Below are 19633 nucleotides of genomic sequence, written 5' to 3'. Positions count from 1 at the left end.
GCTTTGAGACATTGACCGATGAAGATTTGAAAAGAGGTGTTGGCGCAACTGTTCCAGATAATTCTAACGTGCTTTTTGGTATTTCCTAGTTGTGACCTATTTGCTTTGGTGATCTGCATTGATCGTTATGCGATTTTTTGGTGATTTCTATGAACCGGTGATGATTTTCATGTTATGTAGTATTTTGGGTGGTGTAGCATGTTGCGGTTGATCTTGGAAAGATTTCCGATGGATGTAATTGTTTGTGAATTTGAATTAGGTCCATGCTATGTAATGTAAATCAAAATATTGGTTTGGTGGTTGATCTTTGTATCGTGCAATGTAATTTTTGTAATTGTGAGATGCGGGTTGAGGGTTTAGCTCACCTTGTTATCTAGGTTGATAATTTGTATAGATGGGTGAGATTCTTATGTAATTTAGGTGTCGATATTATGTCTACATTATCAAAGATTGTGTGAAAAAGAGATTTATCATTCAGTGAAGTGTTGAGGTGAGATTGGTGTTGCAAAGCAGACAATTATGCTTAACCGGAACTGTCATCAGGCATTTGTAGATGCTATCATTGCATTTCATTCCTTTCGTATTGTAGTTTAAATCATATTGTAAGTCAGTGAGACTTCCCTGAGGGTTGTAGCCTTTCAGGCATATATCTTTTGAGCAGTGAGCTCTAGGCAGTGTGCCTGAATGCATGTGCATTCCCCATTGTAATATTTTCACATACTACTACAGAGTATCATCTTACTATGGGTAGGTTCCCATAGTGGCTTTTTCCTTAACCGATTTTTCCACATTAAAATTTTTGGTATTGTGTGTTGTGTTGTTAATTTACTTATCTATTTGTTGTTTTAGTTTATCAGTTTGGAGTTTAATTTGTTGTGATCCGGTGAAGACTGATTCACCCCCCTCCTAGTCTTCCTTCTTGATTGCTGCTAACAATTGGTATCAGATCTAGATCCTTTGGTAGAAGCTTAATCACTTGGGATATCCAGGATGGCAGCTCAAGGTATTCTTTTCAAGAAGGATAGTCCAAGGTTTTATGGAAACAACTATACTATGTGGAAGAGACAGATGGAGGTGCATTTGAAATGTCTTGGAGAAGATTATTGGAAGATTACTAAGAATGCCTATGTTATTCCTTAGAATGGACCATCCACTCTTGATGAGGTTAAGGAAGTTGAATATAACATGAGAGCGAAGGAAGCATTTGTTAGTGCCCTGTCTGATTCTGAAATGACAAATTGTATGGAACTTTAGACTGCACATGAGATCTGGGTGAATCTTGAAATCTTGTATGAAGGTGTTAGTCAAGTGAAAGTTGCTAAGTTGCAGAATTTAAAAGGAAAGTGTGGACATTGAAGATGGGAGATGATGAGAACATACATTCATACATGACTAAGGTGAATAAGCTTGTCCTTGGTATCATATCTTCCAGTGGAAAGATTGAAGAAGATGAGATTAATGCTAAGGTGCTGAGATATTTGCCTCCTACTTATAAACATAAGGTTGCCGCTATTGATGAGATCCAAAGTGTAACTACAAAGACAAGAGATGTGTTGGTTGGAAAACTTGCTGCATTTGAACTGAGTGAATTTGGAGAATCATACGAAAAGTTTGAGACAACATTCAAAGCATAAACATTTGTGTTTGGTAAGCAGAAATATGATTATGATGAGTGTCAGATATCCAGATATGAAAGAGAAAGAAGAGAGATAGCAGAGCAAGAAAGAGATCTCGATGAGCTTGAAGCACTGATTGCCCGTAGATTGCCTAAAGGTGTCGGTAAGTATGATGGCAAAGGTAGAAGAAAAGGGTGAATGGGTGATTGACAGTGGTTGTTCACATCATATGACCGGTGACAAAAGCAAATTTGTAACCATGGAAAGGTATGATGATGGAATAGGTATATTTGGAGATGACAAAGAATGTGTAATCCATGTGAGAGGTTCTATGTCTTTTGATGGTAAGCATAACACTGATGATGTTTTGTATGTTGTCATTTTGAAGCATAATCTTTTGAGTGTTGGACAGATGGTTGATAAGGGTTATGATCTACAATTCAAAGATGGTAAATGCAAGATCTTGAATGCCTCTGGTATAAAGATTGCATCTACAACTAAAACAAAAGGTAACATTTTTCATTTGAATGCTAGTGAGAAAAGTTGTTTTATTGCTAAGATAGATGAGAGTTGGTTGTGTCATAGAATAATGTGTCATGTAAACTTTGATTCATTGATCAAGATCAGTTCTACACAAGTTGTTAGGGATCTACCTAAGATTGTTAAACCTATCAATCTGGTATGTAAGGAATGTCAGTTGGGTAAGCAAACAAGAATTTATTTCAAGAGCAAACAATATACATCTAATGGATTGTTAGATATTGTGCATATTGACCCGTGTGGACCTACAAATGTTACAAGTGTGCAGGGTGATAGATACTTTAACTTGCTAATTGATGATTATTCCAGAATGATGTGGGTTGTATTTTTGAAGGAAAAATCAGAAGCATTTGATAAATTCAAGATATTCAAAGCTAAAGTTGAAACTGAGTCTGGATTGAAGCTAAAGTGTCTAAGATGTGATAGAGGTGGAGAATTTTGTTCCGGTGAGTTCAATTCTTTCTGTGAGATGCATGGAATCAAAAGACAACTATCTGCTCCTAGGACCCCACAATAAAATGGGATTGTTGAAATGAAGAACCATACTAATTTGGATGCTGCAAGAACCATGTTAATTGAAGGAAATATTCCGAAGGTCTACTAGAGAGAATCTATTAGCACTGCAGTCTATACATTCAATAGAGTTCATATCAAAGGTGATACCGATAAGACCCCTAATGAGATTTGGTTTGGCCATGTTCCTGCTATGAAATATTTCAAATTTTTTGGTAGCAAGTGTTATATCAAGAGAGATGAGGATATTTGAAAGTTTGATGCTAGAAGTGATGAAGGTATCTTTTTGGGATATTATACAAATAGAAAAGCCTACCAGTGCTATAACAAGAGACTGAGAAAGATAGTTGAGAGTGCAAATGTGAAGGTGGATGAAAACCTTGGGAAGGATATCAAATCTTATGATGATGGTCAACATGTTGTTTTAGCTCCTATTCATCCTAAAAAGCCTAAGCAAAATGATCTGGTAGAAACTATAAATCTGGATGTTACTATTGCTAGTGATGATGCACAGGAACTTGAAGATCAAAACAATCAGAAGACTTTGAGATATGTCAGACTAAATCATTATAAGAATCAGATTATTGGTGATAAGAATAAAGGTGTGATGACTAGAAGAAGGTTAGCTGCAGAAGAAGTTGAAGCCTGTAAAGATGATAATTAGATAAGGTTCATGGAAGAAGAGTTAGATCAGATTGAAAAGAGCAAAACTTGGGAACTTTTGCCTAGACCTAAGGATAAGAATCTTATTGGTACTAAATGGATTTTTAGAAACAAATTGAATGAAGTCGGTGAAGTAGTCAGAAATAAAGCTAGACTGGTCTACAAAGGATATTCACAACAAGAAAGGATTGATTATGAAGAAACTTTTTCTCCGGTTGTTAGAATTGAAGGTGTTAGATTTTTGCTTGCTTATAGATATTTCAAGGTATATCAGATGGATGCCAAATAGATGCATTTTTGAATGGTAATCTAGAAGAAGTTTACATTGAACAATCTGATGGATTTTCATTGTCTAACAATGGAGACATGGTCAAGTTGAAGAAAGCACTTTATGGATTAAAACAAGCTACTAGAGCATGGCATGCTAGGTTAGACAAATACTTGCTAAAATTGAGATTTATCAAAGGTGTTGTTGATAGTAATCTGTACTTTAAGATTGAAAATGATAACATTTTGATTGTTGAAGTCTTTGTTGATGACATTATCTTTGGTGGTGATGATGATATGAGTATGAATTTTTTCGGTGATATGCAAAAAGAATTTGAGATGTCTATGATTGGTGAGATGAAATTTTTCTTAGGTTTGCTGCACAGACAGGAAAATGTATCTTTATATCTCAAACTCAGTATGTGAAGGAACTGTTGAAGAAGTTTGGATTAGATGATTCCAAATTGGTTGGAACTCCTATGGTGATTGGTTGTAAATTGTCTAAAAATGATGAATCTCCTAAAGCTAATCAGAGTTTGTATAGATCTATGGTTTGTGGACTGCTATATCTTACTCAGACTAGGCCCGACATTATGCATGTTGTGTGTATGACTGCTAGATATTAAGATGATCCAAAGGAGAGTCATGTCACTACTATTAAAAGAATATTCAAATATCGAAAGGGAATTCAGGATTATGGTTTATGGTATCCAAAGAATGATGATTTCATGTTGTGTGCTTACACTGATGCAGATTGGGCTGGTGATGTTGATGACCAGAAGAGTACTACCAATGGATCATTCTTTTTAGGTAAGAAGTTGGTTTCATTGGCTAGCAAGAAACAAGATTCAGTATCTTTATCTACTATTGAAGCTAAGTACATTGTTGCTACTAGTAATTGCACTCAGATAGTTTGGATGAAGCAAATGTTGAAAGATATCAAAGTTATTTATGATGAGCCTACTTTTATATACTGTGATAATTCCAGTTCTATAAATATGTCAAAGAATCAGGTGCAACATTCAAAGACTAAGCATATATCAATCAAATATAATTACTTGAGAGAGAAAGTTAGTGAACAAAAGGTGAAGATGGAATATGTATCTACAGAGGAACAAACTATTGATATTTTCACTAAGCCTTTGCCTACAGATACATTTATCTATTTGAGAGACAAGTTAGGGGCATCCACCCCTCCTGATGAGAATTAGATGCATTGAGTTGCATCGATCCTATGGAATTAAGAGTCTTATTCTTTTATTCAGATTGATGAGTTGGTGTTGCTCCTTTGTTGGAGTAATCTGTTGATTTGGTTGTGTATCCCATGCAGACAGATTCATGATTCTATATTGAGAGCTCAATATTATATTCTGGAGATCTTTTGTATTGTTGTCAAAGGGGGAGAGAGATCATGTGAAAAACTACTCTATCTATCTTGATCTTAGGGGGAGTTTGCTGGTAATGTCTTCTTTCTTTGCATTGATTGTTTTTTACATTCATATGTTGCCATCAATGCCAAAGGGGGAAATTATTGGATTTGGTTGTTCATTGTTGCTGCTAGGATATGTTGTTGGCATTGATGTCAACATATTCCTGTGGGTTATTTTGGTCAGTTTAGGAAGAGTTTTTGATCCGGTTTTGTAGTTTGGTTTTGCTGATCACTGTTTTGCAGAATCCAGTATTTCCTCTAGTATATTCTAGTGTGATCAAATCTTGTGCTAAGACTTTGGATTATTGTTTGGGATGGTCTTGTGTATCTTCATTTCAGATGGTTCGTGATATGGTGCTCCGCAAGTTATCTTTCCTTGTGATAGTTGTTGATTGGCTATGTTCTTGAGCTTTGAGACGTTGACCAATGTAGATTTGAAAAGAGGTGTTGGTGCAACTATTTCGGATGATTCTAATGTGCTTGCTAGTTTTTCCTACTCATGTCCTATTTTCTATGGCGATCCGCATTGATTGTTGTTTGATTTTTTGGTGCTTTTTATGAACCGGTGATGATTTTTCATGTTATGTAGTAATTTTGGTGGTGTAGCGTGTTGCGGCTGATCTTGGTGGGATTTACGGTGGATGTAATCATTTAGGAATTCAAATTAGGTCCATGTTATGTAATTTAAATCATAATATTGGTCCAGTGGTCGATCTTTGTATCGTGCAATATAATTTTTGTAATTGTGAGATGAGGGTTGAGGGTTTAGCCAACCTTGTTATCTAGGTTGATGATCTGTATAAATAGGTGAGATGCTTATGTAATTTAGGTGTTGGTATTATGTCTGCATTATCAGAGATTGTGTGAGAAAGAGATTTATCATTTGGTGAAGTGTTGAGGTGAGATTGGTGTTGTAGAGTAGTAATTGTGATTAACTAGAACTGTCATCAGGCATTTGTAGATGTTATCATTGAAGTTCAGTCTTTCCGAATTGTAGTCTGAATTATATTGTAAGTCAGTGAGACTTTCCCAAGGGTTGTAGCCTTCTGGGCATATATCTTTTGAGCAGTGAGCTCTAGGCAGTGTGCTTGAATGCATGTGCATTCCTCATTGTAATATTTTCACATACAACTGCAGAGTATCATCTTACTCTGGGTAGGTTCCCCCCGTGGTTTTTCCCTTAACTTGGTTTTCCACGTCAAAAATATTGGTGTTGTGTGTTGTTTTGTTAATTTGCTTATCTATTTGTTGTTGCAGTTTATCAATTTACGTTTTGGAGTTTAATTTGTTGTGATCCAGTGAAGACTAATTCACCCCCCCCCCCCCCCCTTGTTCTTAGTCTTCCTTCTTTATTTTTTCTAATAGTATGCACCCTAAGGGCATAGAAAGACTCCAACTATCTCTGGTGTAAGTAGACCATGTGCTAATCACATCTCTTTTGCAAATTACATCAAGACTGCATCTGGTGACCCTAGGCCCCCAAAAAATAAACATTGATTTTTCCTGGATCAAATACCTGATTTTCATCATGTACTAGCATGTCAAACTAGTACATACTATTATCCAATCTGATTCCATCATAAAGCTTATCAATTGTCATCTTTCTATATTTTCCATATATGTTATAATGCCTTTTGTCTTTTATCTCCATATCCCATCATAGAATCATGGTAAGGATATTTTGAACTATTTTCTTTCCGTTTCTTCATCACAAGAGACATAAAACTTTGATAAACTATCATACCCTCATGTTTATGAAAATCTAGCTTTTGGAATTGTCCCTAATTTACATACTTTTCACTACCGGACCCTATCTTCTGGGCATGCTGCACATTATTTGTATGATCATGGTTTTCACCTTTTATTCTATCTTTAGGTGAAATTATTTTAGGAGTATCATCATTAAGATTTGAAGAATAATTATTTTCCTCCGCTGTTACTGCTTCACAATACACCTTATTATTGCCATAAAAATTTTGGAAGTCATTTTTGGATGGAGTTACCTCTATGTGATGATCATATTGCATACCCTTGTCTAATGTACCTTCTTCTTGAAACTCCTTTTCCTCTTTGGGTTTTTTATCACATGATTTCATCATATTATCACCCATGTTATTTCCACACATATCTATATTGTCCATATTGTCTGAAATTTTTTCCTTTTCATACAATGGATTTGGGAACACATAGAGGTCTTTATCAGGTACACTATGGTAGTATATCATTTCATCATCGCTATTTGTATCATCATAAAGAGGATTTGTAAAAATTTGAAAATGATTTTTATACTGATGTGACTCTTCAATTTGTCAGTCATCATATGTGCTCTCATCTTCATTAGTGTATTTATTAGAGAAATAGGACTCATCACATAATTTTTTTCCAAATTGCAACCATCCTTAGTCATGTCATCACACAACAGATTTGAATTTTTTTTAAAACTATCTCCAGGTTTATATGCATATTCTATCCGCTCTCCATGATACACCTCATTTGCCTTTCTTGCATTTATCTGATACTCTCTGTCTAGAAGATCTGAAATTTGTTCACTATTGAGCAAACATTCTTCCTCCTCCTTGTTACTGATACATGTTTCTGTTCCTATCAAAGTATCCTCATGGCTTGCAGGTATGGATGCTTCCTCACTTTCATCATAATTGGGGTATTCTTCTTCATCAATTCAATCATTGTAGTTCTCAAATTTGGATGAATCAATTGTTTGTTCACTATTAGAGAAGTGTGCTTCTTCACATGGAGATCATTCCTCATCATCAATGTTAGCAACAATTTCCTTAGGTTCTGACTCCCAATCGTGAATATCATCGATTGTTTTCTCATCGAATGGGCCTTCCAAAGGGATAATTGATTTTCCTATATATTCATCTTCATTTTCATCTCTTATGTTGATGTTACTCTTCTCACGCACATCATGTCGTTCCCTGTTCATCTCCATAGCAATCGAACACACTAATTGCAAATTATCAGGTCCACATTCCCTCATGAGTAATTTCGTAAGTGTAGATATATTAGGCCTTATATCATTAGGTATTTGCAAATAAGTTCTCATCATTCTACCAATTAATCCTTTTATAATTTCTCCTTCCTTTCTCCTTATGTTGAAGAGTTCATTAACATGTACCGAAAGATCAATATAATGATTTGTTTGAATTTGATTATGGAATGTAGAACATTATGGAGAATTGATTGAGGGATTGATGATAGATACATTTTCTTTAATTATGCCATAGAAATCCTCTACGAACCACCATTCAAGTTCCTCCCATGATGAGATGCTTTGTGGGGACAAGAACCTAAAAATCTGCTCTGCAACATCTTCCATTGTCATCACAAACAGTTTCATGATCAATTAATCTGAGTAAATCTCAAAAGTTTCAATAAACCAGTAAAATGCTTTCAAATGCCTAATCACCAATTCACTTTCTTCTCCATGGAACCTCGACATATATTTTTTAAGCTCATAGAGAAGCTTTTCTGGGCACTCAAGAACATTACTAAAATCTAATGGATTGTATCTTTCGGGAATACATCTTCCTTTATGTGTTGTAGCGGCCATTGTTGTTGTGTGCATTACATTCTTGGACGTGGGGTTTCATAAGAATATGGCTATTGGTACATTTTGGAGGCTAGATTATTGCAGTAACTAATTCTTCATTAATAATTTTTACAAAGTTGCCACCTCCTTCATGGGGGACAAAATTTTGTTTCTTTCTTTTGAGTTCTTTCTCGCAGTAGAGTCTTTTTTATGTTTGTTCTCCCCAATAGAGTTGCCAATCTATTGGTGGTCAAATCAATAGATTGGAAAATTCTATGAGTATGCCTTGCTTAATGATAAAATCTTCCAATTGATTTGGCCAACTAATAGAGTGAACCTTTCGAGGTTGCTAACTCCCTCACTTCACGCTCTGCAGAACCTAGGTGGGTGTACCTACTCACCAATTGATTCTCTTAGTTGGTCCTTTTAATAGAAGATCTGTATGTTATACTTTTTACCTTTGTTGTTTATCTCAAAGTGGCATATTTCTTTGGGATAAATTATCTTATTGATTTCAATTATTTGATTTCTCCTAGTCTCTTGGTGATCTTCTTTAACTGATTATCTTTTTCTCTAATCTAATCCCTGTTGTCTGATTTATGACTATCCTCCCTTTTAACTTCTACTTATATCTCCTACTAACATAAAAATGAAATTGAAAAAATGTGGATAAATGATTTGAATTGAAATTTGTATGCAACTAGACCAGTGCCTTATTTCTTTTGGGCAATAGAGTCATCCACTTACAAACCCTATGTATAACTTTGAAAGATAAATTTTAAATCCTCCCTTCAATGGATTAGTCAATTACCTAACCCTCAATGTTACAATTAGATATCTTCAATTATAGTTAGTCTGATTGAATTTAACTCTCATAGAAAGGTCAATCAGAATAAAAAGCAAATAGTTGCCTTTTGTCTTAGATGCACTCTATCTTTTTCTAACTTACAATTACAACATAAAATCTTCACACAAGGATTTAAGATAACAACCACTTTCTTCAAATGGTTATAACAGAGAACTGATCTGAAGAGAAATTTAATACAACACAACAGAGAATAAAGAACACTGTCTGTATTTTATTTATTTCTATCTGATGATATTTTACAAATCTATTTTTTTTATATACATTACCAATATTTTCCTTTAAAATCTTCTAATTTTTTACATATAAATATCATACATTAGGGTTACATCCCTTCGATTCATCTGTCATGTCTTCTAGTTTGGCGTCTTTATGCTTTGTCGCTGCTGGAAACTATCTGTCTTTTTTGTTATTTTGGCATAGGTTATACTGATGAGTTGTTACTAGTGTAATTTTGGTCTTCGGGTTACCTATGTCAAATGCCTCTTGGGTGGTGCTCATCAGGATTGTTTTAACTATCGGCATACCAAAAAACTGTTTGCCTGACTTCACAAGTTATCTTGATAAAGATCTTCACCTTTGATTTTGCCTTTCGCTATAAGTTATTCTGATAGAAGTATTCAGTTGAGAGTGTGTTGTCGGAGTAGCTATTCCTATGTCACTTCATATACTCATTTTTGGGATAAGTTGTTCTATTGGGTCATAGATGATCTATTATTCCGATCTCACTAGATATACTGATAGATATATCATCTTCATTATCCTCTATTGCCATAGGTTTTACCGATGTCAGTTCCTCAGTCATAAGTACATAATCGGGAGAGTTCTCCCGATATCATTCTATTTATCAATCATCGGGATAGTTTTAGTAATTGGAACTCTGATTATGTGCTATTCTGACTTCATTAGTTATTCTAATATATATCCACATGCTTGGTTCGATATAGCTATATCGAAATGGTGGTATCGAGATAGTTTGTTCTATCGGAATCACATAGAATTGTTATTCCACCTTTAGTAGTTATTCCAACAAGTAATCAAGACTTCATGTTAGACATTTCTATCCCAATGTATGTGTTCAACACTGATTTATTAGATTAGGTTAGCTAATTTGATAAGACTATCTAACATTCATTTATCAGATCGGAATAGATATTCTGATATAGTCATGAAAAGTTTTCTTAGTGAGGTTATCTTACTGATCTTTCTTGGATTTATCAGGAATTTTTCACATACCATTAGGGCATAATGGAGACAATATGTGGGAATCTATGTTAGGTAAAAGAAAACTTTTGTAGCTTCAACATTTTACCACTTTAAACACAAAATCTTGGTGATCATGTTAGGGGTACTATTATGAAAATTTAGGGTTCCAACACTCACTACGACATCAATACAAAAATTATACCCAAACAAGGGAAGGCAAGTCAGAAGGGAACTCAAGTCAGAAGGGAAGTCTAGTAGAGGAGGATATAGCCCACCTAAGAGAAATTAAATAATGGGTGAAGGGTTCCCTTGCTGAGTTTAGCCAATCCCTTATCCACAGATAAGAGAGATACTCCATATGCCACTAGCTATTCATTGGTCTCTTCCTTCATGGAGAGATTTCATTTAATATGGTCCTAACTTGATTGAGCTACCTACGACCTTTCCTATAATTTAATTATCTTAAACTAGATAAGCAAGTTGGTCCCGATCCCAAGCTTGGCTAATTGAGAATCTCCCTCATTTAGGCATGGTCCTAGGTGCACAGTTCTTTCATCATCACTTACGTCCCTAATATGTCTGATGCTAGCACTAACTCTAGCACATTTTCACTTACCCCCATTCACATATTCACTAAAGTGCTTGTTGGGTTGGGTCAAATGCTTGCCAAGTAAAGTGTCCTATATCCTCCTCTACCATACTTCCCTTTTGACTTGAGTTCCCTTCTAACTTGCCTTCCCTTGTGTGGGTATAATTTATTTATTCATGTCGTATCGGGTATGATGATATATGTACTAGGGCTTATATGGGAGACTTTTCTAGGAATTGTGTTGAAGGAACATGAGTGTAGGCACTGGATATCGATATTATATATCCAACCCCATAAAACTAGCAGCAACTCCTATGCCATCATACCTCCTCTGCAACTTATGTGTGCCACCGCACCTCATGCAAAGCATATAATTTGTCAGTTTTAATTTTTAGTTTTCTTTTTAATTTTATCTTTTATTTTAATTTTTCCTTTTAGATATAAAAAATAAATCCACCACTACCAAAGAAGGTCTGGCCCCAGGAGTATTGGCAAATAACATCTTCCAAAAACAAGATTCTAAGTTCTCAAATCCCATTTAGGAAAAGGTACTCCAACCATTTTGTTAAGCCCTTCTCTCATTTTGATCTTGGAATATCGTATAGGAACACCCTTCCCCCTTCTTTCCTTCTTTTCCAAATAATATTCCCATCCCCTATCCAATTTCTTATGGTGACCCTCTGTATAAGAGGCATTCAAATTCATGGGAGACATTCTAGTCTTGAAAGTCAATTCGAGCAAAAAAAAAAAGATAGGTATTTGGTTGATAGCCAAAATTGGTCCAATAATTATCTTCAAAACCAGCACAACTAGGCATTTAGGAGTGCTAATCTCTTCCATCCAATGGTAAGAGAGTTAGTCAAAGAAAGCTAGATTAGTTATGATCTGAATGCCTCTAGAGCTATGAAGAGGGAACAAACTATTACATCCCAAGAAGGAGAGATTAGATCGGAGGGAAAAGGACTAAGTTTGGGAGATAAAGTATGTGAGGTTTCATCATAAAAAATATGAACAAAAAATGAGGGTAAGGATGAAGACCTGGATTCAAGTCGGCAAAGGAGAGACAAGGAACCGATGGTGAATATCACCCTCTCAGAGAGTACCCTCTGCCCTCAGAGTGCAAAATTCCATCAAAAGTCTATAATCTATAAGTTCTGAAAAATATCTATTAAAAAATTTATTTATTTCAATGGGTCTTTAAACATTGGGAGGGAGTAAATGAGGTGTTTTTGATTGATAATGGCAATGGTTCTTTTATTACCTTATTTAACTCAAAGGAATATAGAGATAGAGTTTTTAGAATTAAATCATGGAGCTATAATTTGTCTGGTTTGTATATGCAAATGTGGAATCCCAATTTTGATCCTGCTTTGATTATATTAAATTTTTTCCTTTCGAGATTAATCTCCAAAATTTTCCTCTAGAATATAGAGAACAAGAGATCTTAGGAAACTCACTAGGCATCTTTCTCAAACTAGATTTAAATTTCTTTGAAAATCCTAACCTCCTAGTTAGAATGTGTATGCTCATGGACACAACTAAGAGTCTTCCTTCCCATCTTAACATCTCCTCGAAAAATGGTTGTTGGACCCAAAAGGTGTTTTTTGAAGAACCAAACTTGGTTTGTGAGAACTGTCATCTCACATATCATTTCTCTTCCTCTTGTCCAGACTCTGAGCCTATTCAAAATTCTACATCCTTTATCTCAAGCATTGAGGACAATGGTTTTTTCTCCCATTGTCTCTTTTATGAAAATAGGCCTTTAATTTCAGACCTCTTTCCAAATATTCCTTATTATGATCAACAACTCTTCGAAAATGAGGTTATTTTGGGTAATATGGGCCATCATGGATGGAAGGCTTATCCTCATGACCTAGAAAGCCTACTTCAGGAGTGGATAGTGGATATTCAAGATAACATCATTCAAAAAATAACATACCAAGTTATAAATGAAGTCCTCGAGATAAATAAGGATGATATTGGGGAGACTTAGAATATTTCTTCTCAGATTGAGTATTGTGAACTTCCACAAAATATCAAAGGGCCTCTATTACTAATGCAAAGAAACATGTTTTCTGATTCCCCTTGCCTTTTATTAAATCTTAGACATCTAGAAAGCTTTGTTTCATCCCTAGTTCTAGCTCTGGAGGTTTGGTGGCTAAATGTGGTAAAAATGCTAATTTCTTTTTATAAGGCACTAAGCTTTAGTTAGAACTGGGACCACATCCAAAAATATTTTCATTTCAAACCTCAAATAATAGAAACCTTAGATACTCAATTTACTTATTTGAACAAGGAAAGAAATGTATCAGACTTGAATGAGTCTTTCCCAGACTCAAGATTGAATCAATTTAATAATGGTGGAGAACCCTCATATATAATAAACAAGGAAGAGGCGGGAAGCTTAATCTCCTTCTTTATCTAGCACCTCTTCTCATTGAAAAATAATATCCCTCTGCTAAGGATAGATTTGGATAAAGATAGTTCAAAGAGCTCAGCAATCTATCCTATTTTTTGCCAAGTACCTGAGATTAACATCCACCCAAGGGTCCCTAAGTTTTACACCCCACCAAAATGAAAAAGAGGAAGGCCTTTGGGTAGCTCCAAGAACTTGAGAGAAAATTCTAAAAGGGAGTGCAAACAATCTCCTTCAAAGATTTTAAGTTTGAAAATGGAAAAAAGAAGATCTTTGATACTGATGGGGAAATGAAACTTGAAAGGTTCCCAATATATGCCTTCAAAGCAACTATATGTCATTCCTAAAATCCCTATTTCGGACTCTGTTAGGTTGGCCTATTATTTTTTGGATCTCTTAGATACCCTTGATGCTCAATCTCCCTTGTAGTGCCCCTCTCCAACCCCAGATTTTGAAGTTAAGGTTCATACCCCCCCTTCTTCTCTAATTGGAGAATTGGTAGTAGTTTGTGACTTCTTAGGTATCTCATCGCCTCAGATTGGTGAATCAGAAGATTCTTGGTCATAAAAACAAGATTTTTTAAGAAAATACTGAATATGGATGATTTCATAGCAGAAGAGAATGTTTTAACCATAAATAATCTTGAAACAACAGAGGCAAATAAAGTCCTTAAAGAAAAGGAATTATTCGTTGTGTTAGAGCAACCTTCTATAAAATAAAAACTAGAGTGTGGATAGTCTCCAGAGGGAAAAAGAGGTGGGAAATCCTTTGGAGTCCTAAGATATTTAGATGGGAAAGATAAGAATCAACAAAAAAAAAGATGTTTGGAACAAAGGAAAGGGGAATCCCCCATCTTTGGAATTATGCAAATAATATCGTGAAATGTCAAGGGCATGAATGCCCCCACAAAGAAATGTCTGGTCAGATGTTGTATAAAAATGTTCAAACTAGGGGTAGTCTTGCTTCAAGAAACCAAACTGAATAAAGATTGGATGTCTTCTTTCACTAAGAAATTGGGCTATTGGGAAGTGGAATTGGTAGAGGCAATAGGGGTTGCTGGTGTGTTAGCCATACTTTGGAACCCAAGGAAAATATCATACTTGCATCAATCATTAGATACAAAATGGATAATAGGGTTACTTTCAATCTTTTAGGAAGACATCAAGATTTCAATCTTCAATATTAATGGACCAATTCAAAACAACATCAAACTGGCTTTATGGAAAGATCTAGAAAGACTAATGAAAATTAATCCCCAACAAAATGTGGTGTTAGGAGGAGATTTTAATGTGGTTCTTCATCTATCAGAGAAATATGGAGGCACTCGGAAGGAATCCCAGTCCCAAATTGACTTTAGAGATTGGGATGTCAAGAATAATTTACTAGATATAGTTACTGACAATAGGGTATTTACGTGGAACAACAAAAGATTGGGTTTCAGTTATATAGAAGAGAAATTAGACAGATTCTTTTTTAAAGGGATCTTTCCAAAATATATTTTCAACTAAAAACATCTATAATGCCAATTTATGGATCACATCACTACCCAATTCAGTTATTTTTAACTGGAGATAAGAAGCCCATCGATTGCCCCTTTAAATTTGAAAAATTGTGGATGAGGGACCAGTAATTTGTTTCTTTCATGGATAAATGGTGAAATGGAGAGAGATTTGAAGGTTCCAAGCTCTTTTGCTTTGTATCAAAAATGAAGAAGATTAAACAAAATATTCTCACCCGGAATAGAGAAAAAATTTCAAACATATTTCATGAAAAAAATAGAGTTGAAAGAGAAATAGAGAAATTGAATTCAGAGGTATTAGATTGCGATAGGGATCAAGAAAGATTCTTGAAGGAGATGGAACTACTTCGGCGCCATGTAGCAAAGGAGGAATATATTTTGGAGACAAATATTAAGAGATGTATGGCTCTCAAAAGGTGATAGAAATTCTAAATTCTTTCATAATAGCACTAAAGAAAGCAAATCCTTTTATACAATTTAGAGAATTAAAGAGGAACAAGACAATATGATTGAATATTTGGAGGAAATTTTAAAAAAAATCAGTGTCTTTCTTTACAGATATTCTTAATAATTGGGAAGGATCGGATTTAAAATCTCAAAAGGAATTATTGAGAAACATCCCAAATAACGTATCAAAAGAAGTTAACTCAAAGTTAAACCAAAAAGTTTCCTCTCAGGAAGTAGAGAAAGTTTTAAAACAACTTCACATAGAAAAATCTCTGGGTCCAGACGGATTCTCGACTTGTTTCTTCCAAAAATGTTGGCCTATCTTAGGAAATGAGCTTACTAGAGCCTTAGAGATAGCTAGAAATTCAAGCAATTTTTTGAAAGAGATCAATAATACTTTCATTGTATTGGCCTCGAAGAAAGATAAGTGCTCAAAATTTGAGGACTTTAGACCTATTTCCCTCGGCAATACCATTTATAAGATCATTTCAAAAGTTCTAGCAAATAGACTGGAGTTGGTACTACCTTTAATAAACTCGAAAGAATAAACCAGTTTTGTCCCAAGGAGATCCATTGTGGATGGAGTCATCATAGCCCAAGAAGCAATCCATTCTTTGCAAATCAACAAACATCCTAGTATGTTGATCAAAATGGATATCAATAAGAAATATGACAAAGTAGATTGGAGTTTCTTATACAAATGTTTGGAGACCTTTGGATTCTCGAAAAAGTGGATCAATTTAATCTTTTACTATATCTCTACTCCACACTTTTCAATCTTAGTTAATGATTCTCCTCAAGGCTTCTTTGAATCTTCTAGAGGAATTTGGTCGGGAGATCCAATCTCACCCTTCCTCTTCATCATCCTTATTGAATCTTCGGGCGGATCTTTTCTCAAATACTAGTAGGACAGATTGATTAGAGGTATAAGGATTACCAATGTAGTAGAGACGGTTACTCATCAACAATTTGTAGATGATACAATGTTATTTGGTAAAGCGAAAAGAAGAGAAGCAATCTATTTCAAGAAAATTCTAAGGATATATAATTTAGCTTCAAGACAGTTCGTAAATAAAGTAAATTTAGGTATTATCTTCTTCAATGCAAAAAAAGAATATAGATGCCCAAATCCTTGCTCTCCTCAATTTTAAAGAAGGGAAACTTCCTTGCATTTACCTAGGTTTACCCTTAGACAAAGGTATTAGAACCTCCAAAATCTGGGTTTTGATGGGTGAAACGACAGACAAGAATATGGAGTCTTGGAAATAAAAAATGGCTATCTTGGGAAAGTAGAATTATCATGTTGAAGACAATCCTCTCTACTATTCCAATATATCTTATGTCTTTTTTATCCCTTTCAATTGGAGTGAACACAAAACTAGTAAATAAAATGAGATCCTTCTTCTAGCAAGGAATGGCCGAAAAAAGGAAATTGGCTTTGATAGCACAAGATAAAGTTTGTAAACCCAAATGTTGTGGGGGCATTGGTCTGAGAAACCAATTATGGAAGAACAAAGCTTTAGGAGCGAAGCTAATTTGAAAAATCTACTGCAATCCTAATTGGACAAAGGTTAGAGTTCTCAAAGGAAAATATTTGGATGATATGAGTAAACAAGGAACTTTCAGAACTCTTAACCCTCCAAAAGGATCAAGGGTCTGGAACTTTATCTTGAGTTGCAGAAATCTCATGTCAGAAAATATTTCATGGAATGTGAAAGATGGGGGAAAAGCTATGTTTTGGTCAAATTAATGGGGAGGTTATTCTCCTTTAGACTCAGAGATGGGCCAGATCAATCTTATAACTATTGTTGAAAATAGGTGAGGTCTCTTTGTCAAAGACTATATTGAAAAGGATATGAGGAATCTATCCTTAGGTTGGAAATGGAAAAACTTTGAAGAATTTCCAGCAGACAAAGATGAAATTAATGCTCTTAAGGATATTCTAAAGCATAGATCTTTAGTAATCAAAGCTAGCTTGGATGTAATCATTTGGCTAGGGAAAATACAGGGAATTACAATTCAAAGGATGGCTACAAAGCAATAGTCCAAATACAACATTTTGAAAGAGTTGATATCCTTATTTGTCTATGTTAGGATAAAGATGTCTTCCTAAAGTTGGTTATTTTGCATGGGTAGCATTATAGGGAAGAATCCTAACAGCAGAATGGTTCAAAAAGATTGGGTTCTCAGGGCCTTCAAAATGTGTTCTATGCAAGCTGGAGGAAGAACCTATCAACCATATCCTTCTATCCCATCCCTTTTCCTTGAAGTGTTGTCAATGGATTTGTGCTAAATTAGGTTGGTTTTCTGCTTTGCAAAATAATGTCTTGAGTCTTTTCAAAAGTTAGCCTAATCTTTACTCTTCAAGTCTATTTCATTCATAGATTTCTTCCCCTTCTGTAACTATTTGGGAAATTTGGAAGGAAAGGAATAGAAGAATTTTTAGAGGGGAGAAATTACCATGGGAAAGCATAATTAACAAATTGGAAGCTACCATTGTGGAGGTAGTAAATAGTGGTTTCTTGACCCAATTTTCAAGAAATGCTCAATTTTGTTATTGGGATAGCAAGATGAGAGAAAACTGGTATGGTTTAAAGATTCCTCCCTTTGTTGGGAAAGGGGGTGAAGAGTCAGCAAATTTAAGAAAGAAGGTAGTATGGTCTCCACCAAAGGCTGGTTGGTATAAACTAAATTTTGATGGGGCTTCGAGAGGAAATCTAGGGGTCTTAGGTGCATATTGTATTATTCACTCCTTAGATGGTCTAATTGTAGCTAAGCAATCAAAATCACTATCAAAGGATACAAATAATGTGAAATAAATTCAAGCTGCTATTGAAGGAATTTCAATTTGTAGGGAACTTGGTCTCAAAAAGATACAAATCGAAGGAGACTCAACAATTATATCAATTCTCTTAGATCTAGCTACACTCCAAATTGGAGACTAAATCCATTCCTAGGAAGAGCAACAGATTTACTCAAAGGCTTTTAATCTTTCACAATCAATCACATTTAGAGAGAAGCCAATAAATCGACAAATATTTTAGCCAATAGTGGAGCAGATGGGTATAATGAGAAGTATAGCATAATTTCCTCAGATATTAACTAGTCCCATGTGGGTGTTAACATTCCCCTTCTCTTCAATATTTGAATTAAATTTCAAAGATATTTTAACAATATTGGGAGGAATCTTGGAGACTCTAACCTCAACGACTATTTTATAAGGATGACCTCCAATTTGTAATTCAGATCCAAATAGACATCAATTTTGAAAGCCAATGGACATCCTGAAATGGCTCCATCATATTTATTCAAGGTTTTTATAAACAGATTAAACTCTAAGGTGATATGTCAGAAAATTAAAATAAGGAGGGTGGATTCTTTTAAATGTTTTCCTGCCTTTTGTTGGTAGGTGAAGGTTTGTAATGGGAATGAGTTCAGTTAGCAAGTCAATTTTAAATTTTCTTTAAATAGATAATATTATTTATTCTTTAGGGAGTTGCCTTCCTCTTTCAGTGGTAGTAGTCAAGTCATATAGCCCTTCATTACTCTCATCATATTTTTAAATTTGGCGGTGATAACTTATATTAGTATTATTTTTGCTCCTTCGATATCCATGTTTTTAGAGTCGTTGTCGATAGGCTTGCCTTTTAAGTTGGCAGAAAGCCACCAACTTTCCTTTGCATTTATTAGATTTTATGGGAATTAACATTCTAGGCCTTTTCTTGGTTATTTGCATGTTGCGTCCTCTCCAAGCTTTCGTAATAGTCTTTTTTTTCTACGCCCTTCTTCCATATTTGCTCGTTGCTTTTCCCTAGGGTTTGTTCTTTTCTAGTTGATTTCTTGGTGGTTGCAAGATTAGCTTCAAAGTTGTGAACATGGATTCCCCAATCCGGCTTTTGTCAAAAAAGAGGCAAATGATGTTTATAGGAGATATCCAAGAGAAGAGATTGCAGGAAGTAATGGTTGAATATCATTTTGTTATCTCCAGGATTGTGAAGCAAATCTTGGGT

This window comes from Cryptomeria japonica, chromosome 6 (genome assembly GCF_030272615.1).
Source record: "Cryptomeria japonica chromosome 6, Sugi_1.0, whole genome shotgun sequence".
Classification (NCBI taxonomy): domain Eukaryota; kingdom Viridiplantae; phylum Streptophyta; class Pinopsida; order Cupressales; family Cupressaceae; genus Cryptomeria; species Cryptomeria japonica.
Note: the sequence above shows the minus strand (reverse complement) of the source record.